Below are 12,557 nucleotides of genomic sequence, written 5' to 3'. Positions count from 1 at the left end.
AAAAAAAAAAAGGTGATCCAACAGAATGTGGAATTTATCAAACAATATCAGTAAGATCACAAGCAAGTATACTGTTGAAGATCATCTAAAATTGAGTAAAACAGTACATAGAGAACTGCCAGAAATTCAAGTGGAATTGAAAAGAATCTATGAAATCATGGTTGTAACTGCTGATCAGATGAATCCTGGCTGAAAGCAGATAATACTAGAAAAATATTTATCTGTGTTTTATAGGCTTCCCAAAGGCATTTGACTGTATAGATCTAGTTTGGAAGTTGTCTGCAGCAGCCGAACTCTACAGAGGTTTGTTTGCTGGTCCTGGTGAGGATTAAAGTGGAATGTTGACTCTCTAATGGGTGTGAGATGATTTGATTTGGCCTCCTATTTAAAAACACATTTGGTCAGCAATATAGGGCTGGAATCCAGTTTGGAAGTCGCCCGCAGCAGCCAGATTCTACAGAAGTTTGTTTGCTGGTTCTGGTTAAGATTACAGAGGAATGTTGACTCACTAATGGATGTGAGTTTATTTAATTCAGCTTCCTATTTAAAAACACATTTGGGATCTCAGGCCTGTGGCCTTTGGGCCTGGTTTTAATTGGTTTTGGTCAAACATTCTTCTAATTTGTATAGCACTGGTCTGTCCATTTGGTGTACAGAGGTAACTCATGGTTGCTGTGATGCTAAACACTGTGTCACTGATGTGTTAAATGCAATAATGGTTACCCATGGTGGACAGTGTTTGGTGGAGCTCCCTGATTAAAACAAGCTTAGAATGGCATCCACTTCCAAAATAGTTTGTCTCCAGAAACTCTATGACCCTGGAGAAATGATGAAAATTATATAAATGTTCAGGTCTTTCGTTCATAAGGTCACTATGTGTCGTCTAAGACTCGACAGCACTTAACAGCAACAACATGGCTAACATAGAGAAGAAGGGGAATCCTAGAATACTATACCACTTTTGGTGGTGTTGTTAAGGTGCCATCAAGTTGAGTACAAACCATAGTGACCCTATGAACAATGGATCGGAACTCTGCCCTATCCTGTGCTGTCCTCACAATCTCTAATATACTTGAGCCATTGCTATAGGCACTGTGTCAGTCCACCTGGTGGAGGATCTTAACTCTCCTTCATTACCCCTCCACCTTTCCAAGTATAATGTTCCTCTTGAAGGAACAGCCTTTACTAGCAACATATGCAAAGTATGTGAAACAAAGCCCTATGGGCTCCTCTGCCTGCACCACCTGGTACCTGGGACTCAGACATTGAGCCTCCTAAACTGTGAGACTTGTATCTCAGTTTGTTGTGTTGGGGCATTGAGCTGCATATTATGAATTACTTTGTAGCTTGGGCTTATCATTCTTCTAATTATTAGTACAGCATTAGTTTTTCAGTTTACTGTACTGGGTAACTTGTGGGTTGTTATGATGCTGAAAGATGGGTCACCAGTGTGTCAAATTCCATAGGGATCACATATGATGGGAAGGCTTTAGTGGAGAAACCAGATTAAGACAGAATTGGAAGCAGGATTGACCAACCATTTCTGAAACAGCAGGCCTCTGAAAACACTATGAACACTATATTTGTTGTTATGTGCCATCTGACTGACTGTGACTTGTGGTGATATTGTGAACAATAGGTTTAAACCATGCTCTATCCTGAGCCTATCACACTGTCTCTGACATTATCCTAGTCACTGTGTCAATCTGTCTCATCCAGGGTCTTCCTTTCCTGTGCTGACCCTCCACCTTATAAACATGCCCTTCCCCAAGGACAGGTCCCTCCTGGCCACATGCCTAAAGTATGTAAGACAGAATTTCAAAATCTTTGCCTCCACACAGCAACTTGGCTTCACCCTCTCCAGAACAGACCTATTTATTCTCTTGGCAGTCCATGGTATGTTCAGTACTCTTTTCTAGCACCACAATTCAAAAGCATTGTTTATTCTTTGGTCATCCTTAGTCGTTTTCCAGTTTTCTGATGGATAACAAGCAACGATAAAGACCATGACCTTGATCAGGATCATTTTAATCTCCAGACTGATGTTGTTGCTCTTCAGCATTCTGGAGAGGTCTCTGATAGAGAATTTCCCAATGCAACTTATCTTTTTATTTCCTGACTGCAGGTGCCAAGAGTATTGAATGTGAGCGAAGCAAGATGAAATTCCTAACCACCTATCTTCTCCACATTTCATGATACTAATAATTGGCCCAGTGATAAAAATTTCTCTTTTCTTGATGTTGACTTGTTGTTATTGTTGTTAATTGCCTTTGAGTTGGAGTGACCCTACTCATAGTGACCCTATGAATGAAAGACCTGAACACTTGTGTAACTTTCGTTTTTTTCTCCAAGTTCATAGGGTTTCCAGAGGCAAGCTATTTCGGAAGTGGACACCACTCCTGCTCCCAAGCTTGTTTTAATTGAGGAGCTCCACCTATGGGTAACCATTATCACATTTGACACATCAGTGTCACAATGTTTAGCATCACAGTGGTAGTAGGCAGTATTTGTCTTTTTGTGACCTTTTATTTCACTCAACATAATGTCCTTCAGTGTCACCCATTTTGTATACTATTTCATCGTTTTTTTAATGAAACATAGAATTTCATTGTGTGAATATGCCAGAACTTCTCTAGCCATTCGTTTGTTGATTGGCACTTGGGGTGTTTCTAGCCATTTGCTATTGTGAACAAAGCCGCAATAAACTGGGTGTGCATATATCTGCTTTGGTGGTGGTTATGGTTTCTGTGGGGTATATTCCAAGTAATGGAATTTCAGGGTCAAATGGTATTTCTATTTGCAACTTTTTGAGAGAGCACCATATAGCCGTTCATAATGTTTGCACCATTTTACACTCTCACCAGCAGTGAATAAGGGTTCCAGATCCTCCACAACCTTGCCAGCATTTGTTATAAGCTGTTCTGTTAAATTTTACTATTCTTACTGGGGTGAGATTACACATCTCAGAGTTGTTTTGATTTGCATCTCTCTTAGAGCTAGGGATTTTGAACATTTCTTCAAGTGCTTGTTGGCCATCTGAATGTCTTCTTTGGTGAAGTGTCTGTTCATATTCTGTGCCCATTTTTCAATTGGGTTATTTACTTTTATTTTGTGGTACTCAAGTATTTTATGAATTCTAGATTTAAGTCCCTTATCTGACATTGTTGTTGTTGTTGCTGTTGTGTGCCATCGAGTCGCCTGCAACTAATAGCTACCCTATGTATAAGAGCCCTAGACACCGTTCTATCCTGTGCCAACCTCGCTGTCTCAAACACACTCATTCCCACCACTCCATTCACAGAATCGATCCATCTCATCTAGGGTCTTCCTCTCCTGTGCCGTCCCTCCACTCTCCCAAACATGATGTCCCTCTCCAAGGACCAGTCCCTCCTTGCAACATGCCCAAAGTATATCAGATGAAGCTTTAGAATCTTTGACTCCAAGGAGCATTCTGGCTTCACCCTCTCCAGGACAAACCTGTTTGTTCTCCTAGCAGTCCATGGTATATTCAACACTCTTCTCCAGCACCACAGCTCAAAGGCATCAATTCTCTTTCTATCATTCCTATTCACTGTCCAACTCTCTGATGCATAACATGTAATTGCGAAGACTATAGCCTGGATCAGGCACACCTTAGTCTCCAGCCTGACATCGTTGCTCTTCAGTACTCTTGACAGGTCCCTCACAGCTGACTTTCCCAATGCAACTCATCTCCTGATTTCTTAGCTGCTGTTACCAGGAATGTTGACTGTGGAACCAAGTAAACTAAAACTGTTAACTATCTCAATCTCTTCACCATCCATACTGATGCTGCCAGTTGGCCCAGTGGTGAGAATCTTTGTTTTCTTGATGTTGAGCTTCAATTCATATTGAAGAGTGCAGTCCTTGACTTTCTGCAGCAAGCACTTCAGGTTCTCCTCAGTTTCAGCAAGCAGCGTTGTATCATCTGCATAATGCAGATTGTTGATGATTCTTCCACCAATCCTGATGCCACATTCCTCCTCGTACAGCCCAGCATCTTAGATGATCTGCTCTGCATACAGATTGAAAAGGTATGCAGACAAAATACATCCGTGACGGACCCCTTTCTTGATTTTGAACTATCCAGTGTCTCCCTGCTCTGTTCTGACGACTGCCTCTTGGTCCAAGTATAGATTTCACATTAGCACAATCAAATGTTCTGGGATTCCCATTCTTCTCAGAGTCAGCCATAGCGTGTTGTGATCCACACAGTCGAAAGCCGTTTCATAGTCAATGAAGCACAAATAGACATTCTTCTGGTATTCTCTGCTTTGTGCCAAGGTCCATTAGCTATAACATCCCTAATACCACAACCTCTTTTAAATCCAGCCTGCACATCTGGCAGTTCTCTGTTGATATATTGTTCCAAACGTTTTTGGATAATTTTCAGCAGAATCTTGCTTGCATGTGATATCAATGATATTGTTCGATAATTTGCACACTCTGTTGCATCACCTTTCTTTGGAATGGGAACAAATACCGATCTCTTCCAGTCAGTTAGCCAGCTGGCTATTTTCCAGATTTCCTGGCACAACTTAGTGAGCACATCCAGGTCAGCATCTGTTTGTTGAAATATATCAAGTGGTATTCTGTCAACTCCTGGAACCTTATTTTTTGCCAATTCCTTCAGAGAAACTTGAAAATCCTCTTTCATCACCATAGGCTCTTGCTGACATGTTATTTCATTAAATTCCTCTGTGTCAGCCAATTCTTTCTGATACAGTGACTGTGTGTGTACTCCTTCCATCTTCTTTTTATACTTCCTGGATCATTCAACATTCTACCCAAACTATCCTTAAGTATTGCCACCTGTGGCTTGAATTTGTTTTTCAACTCCTTCAGCTCAAGAAACGCTGAGTTTGGCCCATTTGATTTTCTGACTCCAGCTCTCTGCACATTTCATTATAGTATCTTGCTCTATCATCCCAAGCTCCCTTTTGAAATTTTCTGTTCAGCTCTTTGATTTCTTGATTCTTCTTTCAGTTTTGGCTTCTCAGAACTCTAATGCAATACTCAGAATCTCATCTGACATCCATCTTGGTCTTTTCTTCTTCTTCAGCCTTTGTAATGATTTTTCGCATTCTTCATGGATGATTTTCTTGATATCCTCCCAGAGCTCATTGGTGCTCAAGGCCTCCAATCTGTTCCTAAGATGGTTTTGAAATTCTAGTGGGACAGACTTAAGGTCAAATCTTGGTTCCCATGAACTTGATTTAATTTTCCTCAACTTCAGCTTGAACTTGCATATGAGTAGTTGGTGTTCTGTCCCACCATAAGCACCTGTCCTGGTTTTCTCTGCTGATATTGAACTTCTCCAGTGAGTCTTTCCACAAATGTAATCGATTTGATTCCTGTGCATACCAAGTGATATGCATGTGTATAGCCTGCGTTTATGTTTCTTAGAAAAGGTATTTGCAATGAATAAATCATTGAATTTGCAGAACTCTATCATTCTATCTCCAGCCTCATTTTTCTCACAGAGCCCACGTTTTCCATCTACTGATCCTTCTTCCCTGTTCTCAACTTTTGAGTTCCAGTCACCCATTAATATTAATGCATCTTCATTGCATGTTTGATCAATTTCTGACTGCAAAAGTTGGTAGAAATCTTCTATTTCCTCCTCTTTGGCTCTAGTTGTTGGTGCATATATTTGAATGATAGTGGTATTCACTGGACTTCCTTGTATGCGTATGGATATTCTCCTGTTACTCACCACATTGTATTTCAGGGTGGTTCTAGAAATGACTTTTTAAATTATGAAACCAACCCCACTTTTTCCTCACTTTTTCATCCCTGGCATAGTAAATCATATAATCGTCTGATTCAAAATGTCCCATGCCAAGCCATCTCGTTTCACTAATGCTTACTATGTCAATATTTATGCGTACCATTTCTTTCTTAACAATGTCCAATTTTTCTACATTCATGCTTCTCACATTCCATGTTCCAATCACTAGTGTCTCCCTACAGTTGTTCCTCTTTCTCCGTGTTTCCATTTATCTGACATGTCATTACCAAATATTTTCCCCCCAATCTGTGGCTTCCCTTCTTACTGTATTGGAGAAGGAAGTTTTTGGATGTGCATAGGAATTTGATTCTTAGAAGGTCCCATTCATCTATTTTTTTTCATACAACAAGGAGTTGTAGATTTTCCAGGATGCTTGGAAGACTGTTTATGTTGCGGATTAGGGCTTCTAGAGTTCTTCCAAGCTTTTCTTTAATGAAGTTTGTAGTTATTGGTTTTAGTCCTACGTCTATGATCCACAAAAATCAATTGGATTTCTCTACAGTGACAAAGAGAATACAGAACTGGAGCTAAGAAAAACAGTATCCTTCAAAGTAGCTAATCACAAGATTAAACACTTAGGAGTAAACCTAACCAGAAGCACAAAGGATCTATTCAAGTAAAATTACAAAAAAATTACTACAAGAAACAAAAAGAGACCTGGAGAAGTGGAAGAATATCACTTGCTCATGGATGGGAAGACTCAATATTGTGAAAATTACAATACTACCAAAGGCAATTTACACATTCAATACAATCCTAATAGAACTATCAATCCCATTCTTTAATGAAGTGGAAAAGGCAATCTCTAATTTCATTTGGATTGGAAAGAGGTTCTGAATAAGGAAACCATTCCTTAAAGAGAGGAACAAGGTAGGAGGCATCTTACTCCCTGATTTCAAATCCTACTACACTACTGTGGTGGTCAAGACAACATGGTACTGGTACAATGACAGACACATAGATTAATGGAATAGAATTTGGAGTCCAGAAATCAGCCCATCCACCTATGGTCAACTGATTTTTTATAAGGAGATGAAATAAATGTGGAAACTACAGCCTTTTTAACAAATGGTGCTGGCAAAATTGGAAGAGTATCTGCAGAAAACTCAAGCAAGATCCACACCTCACTCCATACGCAATTCATCTTTTGATTTCCTGACTGTTGGGAGTAACCCTTTAATGGTTTTCAAGACTAAAAATCACATGGAAGGAAACTTCTCATTGTGAAAGGAGCAGATGCAATGTGAGGGTGACCGAGACTGATTTTTACCCACTTCATTCGGGAGAATTCTATCCATCAATAATGTTCATTGTTGTTGTTATGTGCCATTGAGTTGACTATTACTCATAGTATCCTATGCACAATAACTCGGAACCCAGCTCTATGCTGAGTATATCTCCATCTCTGACACATCTACCCTTATTTCCCCAGCAATTATAACACTCTTTCTTATCTAGGGCCTTCCTTTTCTTCCTCCACCCTTCCAAGCATGATATCCTTCTCCAAAGACTGGTTCTTCGTGGCTACATGCCAAAAGTATGTGAGATGAAGTCTCAAAATCCTTCCTTCCAAGGAGTAGCTTGGTTTCACTGTCTCTAGGACAGACCTGTTAGTTTTCTTGGAAGTCCATGATATTTTCAATACTCTTTTCCAGCACCATAACTCAAAGGCATTAATTCTTCTGCCATCCTCAATCACTGTCCAGATCTCTGATGCATAGCAAGTAATTGTGAAGACCATGGCCTGGATTTTCTAGACAGACAGCTTTGTTCTTCTGCACTCTGGACATGTCTCTGACAGCAGATTTTACAAATGCAATGATGCCGAGAGTGTTGATTGTAGAATGGAACAAGCTGAAATTGTTAACAATCTCAATCCATCTATCATGATTCTGCCATAGTACCATACACATAGCTACCAGGTCAGATATACTACCTCATACACTCCTGCATCTATTTCTACCAATCATCTGGTCCAATGTTTACTGTAAATTGACTCAAAGACTTTACTCATTATTGTAGAGTTTATATGAAAAATAGGTTGGGGAGTGGGGAAGGCAAAGAATATCATACAATGCCAGTCCAGGTTTCATCCAGCAGTCCCAAGCCAGATTAAAAGCAGGACACAATTCTTCAATTGTTTCAGAAAGTTTTAGTCAACAAGCGACAGTCTAAGTTTAGTTCAGCAGCACAAATAAACCTCTGGTTTCCTTTATCTCAGAGTAGTTACAGGTCAGCTTTTTATTCAGTCTCCCAGGAAGCACAATCTTTAATTGTGGTTCCATCTCTAAAGTTCTTCTGGTTACACCTCGCCCCAGTTACTTCATAGTAGTGCCACAGTCTCTTCACCATTTCTCCACCACCGTCATTGTCAGTGTCTTCAGAGTCTCTCCACCACCATATTTCACAGTGTGGACAGTGGTCACACAGCTGTTGAGGATTTTCAAGACCATGTGTCCACAGTTAAGGTAGCTATAGATCATGTCGCTAATGGGGCTAATACAATGGCTAGAAAAGCCGATTATCAAGGGTTCTGACACCCCTCTCATCTTTCTCACTTGGTGCTGCTAATGGACTTGAACAACCACAAAGGTATGGATTTTGAACTAGTACTTCAGCTCCCAGTAGACTACACAACCAAAGCTTCTTTCTTACAGCATACACTTATATAAAGTACATTTGCAACCTGAGAACTGTTGGTGTTGAGTTGATGGAGTGAACACACTATTCAAACTTTCACGGTGATTACAAATCCTTAGAAGATAAATTTAGAATTAAAAATTGATTCATAATTTGAACATTGAAGCTGAAATTAGTATTATAAAATGTGTTAGAAAATAAAGCATTAAAAAATTGGAGGAAATATTTGCCACATCTACAGTCTCAAAACACCCCTCAGCTAAGCCATTTCAAAGGGAATAAAAGGTCTATTAAAAGCTGGTTGCTTATATCTTTTTGTAAGGCAGAACATGAAATGGAGATTCTTGTCTCAAAAAACAGATAAGCATTGAAGACATTGTCAGGAAAATTCAGACAAGTTAGTGAGGAAATGAAAAGATGAACTTTTATTTTAAAAGTTAGACATTGCCTATATTAAACAGCACAGTGTTAGGAAGGCTTCATATAAATAAGCTCTGGACACTTACAGCTTTATGTCAGATTTCTGCCTCAGGTAATACTAGGTGTCTAGTAGAAGAGACCACACAATGACTTATTTGATTTTGTTCTAAGGAAAATTTAATTTAAAAATCAGATTTGTGAGTAAGTATCATAAGGAGATGAGCAGTTACTCTCGGGGGAAGACAAGATAGTTGTAAAAATAAGATTTGTAGATTTGCTATTCTTAAAGATCAATAATGATGTAACCTGAAATTATACACAAAATCACAGCTGAGACACTGAGATGCCCTGAGTTTGAGGGAGGCAGAAAGTGAAGCTCTGTAGACTATATCCTTACCACATTTGTATCCTAAAATAGAGATATTGCAGATTGGAATATGGCCTTTCCCTACTTAAATTCTAAAGATCTTATATTATTCTAAATAAAAGGTTGGCAGCTGGAAGTCACTGGCCAATCTGCAAGAGAAACACAGGCATTCTTTTTCAATTCAATCAGCTTCCAAAACCTGATGGAAAGTCATCATGAGTAAAATCGACTCCATGGCAGCAAACAATCATCTTTGAGAATGTAAGTCTTCTATTTTCTATGAGTTATTTGGAGTAAAAGGCAAAGATCTAACACCTTTAACTTAAAGGTATTAAAGATGGTAGTTGGATGGTGGTAGAAAAAGTAATGAGGTGGCAGTGGGGGGAAGATATGTCAGAAACAGTGAGATTGGCTCAAGATAGAGCATAATTCAGAGCTATTGTACATAGTGTTGCTATGAGTCCAAGTTGACTCGATGGCACATAACAACAACAACAACTGGTGACTTAGTGGTAAGGAGTTGTGCTGTCAACCCAAAGACAGACAGTTTGAATCCACCAATGAGAGAGAGATGAGAAATCTCTCATACAATTTACAGCCTCTCTAAATCCACTGCAGTGTCAGCTATGAGTGGTTCAGACTTGACAGCATATAACAACAAATGATAAAGAGAAAAAATTACACTTTGAAAACTAAGATGTGCTTGAACCCAATCCATGGTACTTTAAATTGCTTCATATGAATTTAAAAGTTGGACAATAAATAAATAAAACTGAAGAATTGATGCTTTGAATTGTGATATTAGAGAAGAAAAACTTACTAACTTGAATACAGACACATAGAACAAGAAGCAGATGTCCAAACAGAAAAAATAAAAACCCAACAAAAACAAACAACAAATCCAACAATAAACAAACACTGCATGTTTAAAAATCTGAAAAAGTGTGAGTCAGGTTTGAATTCTTTCTCCACACCTACTCAATCTGTACGCTAAGCAAATCATTAGAGAACCTGGACTCTATGGAAAATATGACACCAGGATCAGAAGAAGACAGCAGATAACACAATCTTGCTTGCTGAAAGTGAAGGAAACTTGAAGCATTTGCTACAGGAGATCAAGAGAACAAAATCCTCATCACTGGACCAAAAGAGAACATCATGTTTGTTTGGGTAAAGATGTAAGTTTTCAATGATGTCATTTTAGTTAGATTCCAATTAACACTGATGATATCAACAGTTAAGAAATCAAAAGATATGCTGCACTGAGGAAAATAAAATTGCTATCAAGAACGTGTTTATAATGCTGAAGAATAAGACTATCCATTTAAAGACTGAAGTCTTGATCTAAGTCTTGGTCATTTTATTTACTTCCTAATTGTCTGAAAGTTCGGCAATGAATAAGGAAGACATAAAAAATATTTTATGCTTTTGAATTATGATGTTGGAGAAAAGTACTGAATATCCCATGAATTTCCAAAAGAACAAACAATGGCTCTGATTCTGCATTATCCTGTGACATCTTCTTGAACTCTGCCATACTTGAAGCTATTGCTGTAATCACTGTGTCAGCCAATCTCATCTTCCTCTCCTTTTCAACCTTCTACCTTTCTAAGCATGATGTCTTTCTCCAAGGACTAAATCCTCCTAACAACATGCCCAATGTGTAAGTTTCACTATCCTTGCTGCTAAAGACAACTCTGGTTGCACCTTCTCCAAGACATATTTGTTTGTGCCTTTGGAAGTCGATAGGCTATTCAGTACTTTTCTCTGACACCACAACTCAAAGGTATTGATTTTTCTTTTTCCATCCTTATTCATTGTCCAATTTTCAGATGCATTATCTCATTTTCAAGGCACATAGTTTGAATCCACCAGCTGCTTTTGTGGAGAAGGATGGGTAATCTTCCCCAGTGGGATTTACTGCCTCTGAAAACCTACTAAAGGGTCAACTATGGGTTAGTTCTTACTTGCTGGTACTCAATAACAATGAGATGATTTGGATCACACCTTGGTCTTTAAACTGACATCTTCTCTGGTAAGCACCTTGGAGAGGTTACTGACATAATATTTTCCCCAGTGCAATACTTCTTCTGATTTTCTGACCACTATTACTAAGAGTCTAGCAGTACCAAGGGTCTGGTAGTACAAAGAGTACTATTAATACCATGGTCTTTATGATCACTTGCTATGCCTCTTAGAGATGGACAATAAAAATGGATGGCAGAAGGAAAACTGATGCCTTTGAGTGGTGGTATTGGAGAAGAGAACTGAACAGCCCACAGATTGCCAAAAGAATAAGCAAATGTACCTCCAAGAAAGTGCAGCCAGAGTGTTCCTTGAAGGCAAAGATAATGAAGTTTCACCTCACATACTTTGGGCATGTTTCTAGGAGGAGTTATTCCCTGGAGAGGGATATGATGCTTGAAAAGGCAGAGGTTTGGCAAAAGAAAGGGAGGTCCTCAACCAGGTTGATTGACACAATGACCAGCCCAGTGGACTTTTGTGTGTCAGGAGGTGTGAGGACCTCACAGTATCAGACAGGGTTCAGATCTGTTGTTTATAGGATAGGAAAGAAAGGCAAAATATTATAATAAGATGTGCAAGGAGCTGAAATCAGTAAATCAAAAGGGCCAAATTTGCTCAGCATTTCTTAAGCTGAAAGAACTAAAAAATAAATCCAAGCCATGAGTTTCAATGCTTAAGGATCCTATGGGCAGAATATTGAATGATTCAAGAAGCATTAAAAGGAGATGGAAGGCATATGCACAGTCATTGCACCAAAAAAGAATTGGTTGACACAGAAGAAATTCAAGAAACAACAAATGAGCAAGAGGAAATGGTGATGAAGGAGGGAATTCAGGCTGCTCTGAAGGACTTCGCAAAAAATAAAGCTCCAGGAATTGATGGCATACTAATAGACGTATTTCAGCAAACAGATGCTACCCTGCATGTGCTCACCAAATTGTGCCAAGAAATCTGGAGGACAACTACTTGGCTTACTGATTGGAAGAGATCCATATTTATTCCCATTGCAAAAAAAGGAGACCAGAGAGAGTGTGGAAATTATCAAACAATATCACAAATATCATGCACTAGCAAAATCCTGATGAAGATGATACAGAAATGACTTAAACAGTATATTGACAGAGAACTAACAGAAACACAGGCTGGGTTTAGAAGAGGTTGTGTCACGAAGGACATTATTGCCAATGTCAGATGGATCTTGGAAGAAAGCAGAGAGTACCAGAAGAATATCTATCTGTATTTCAATGACTATGCAAAGGCTTTTGATTGTGTGGGTCACAATAAATTGTGCCTAAC

General features: G+C 39.0%; 1 pseudogene; it reads right to left on the bottom strand.

The window, feature by feature from the left end:
* LOC102849221 overlaps window positions 1–8,292 on the bottom strand; it is a 57,249-nt pseudogene extending 48,957 nt beyond the window's left edge.
* Window positions 8,293–12,557: the final 4,265 nt, after the last annotated feature.

This window comes from Elephantulus edwardii, unplaced genomic scaffold (genome assembly GCF_000299155.1).
Source record: "Elephantulus edwardii isolate Elephantulus edwardi_28Jun2011 unplaced genomic scaffold, EleEdw1.0 scaffold00547, whole genome shotgun sequence".
NCBI classification, from domain to species: Eukaryota; Metazoa; Chordata; class Mammalia; order Macroscelidea; family Macroscelididae; genus Elephantulus; species Elephantulus edwardii.
The sequence above is the reverse complement of the archived record's forward strand: the minus strand, read 5'-3'. Positions and strand labels throughout refer to the sequence as shown.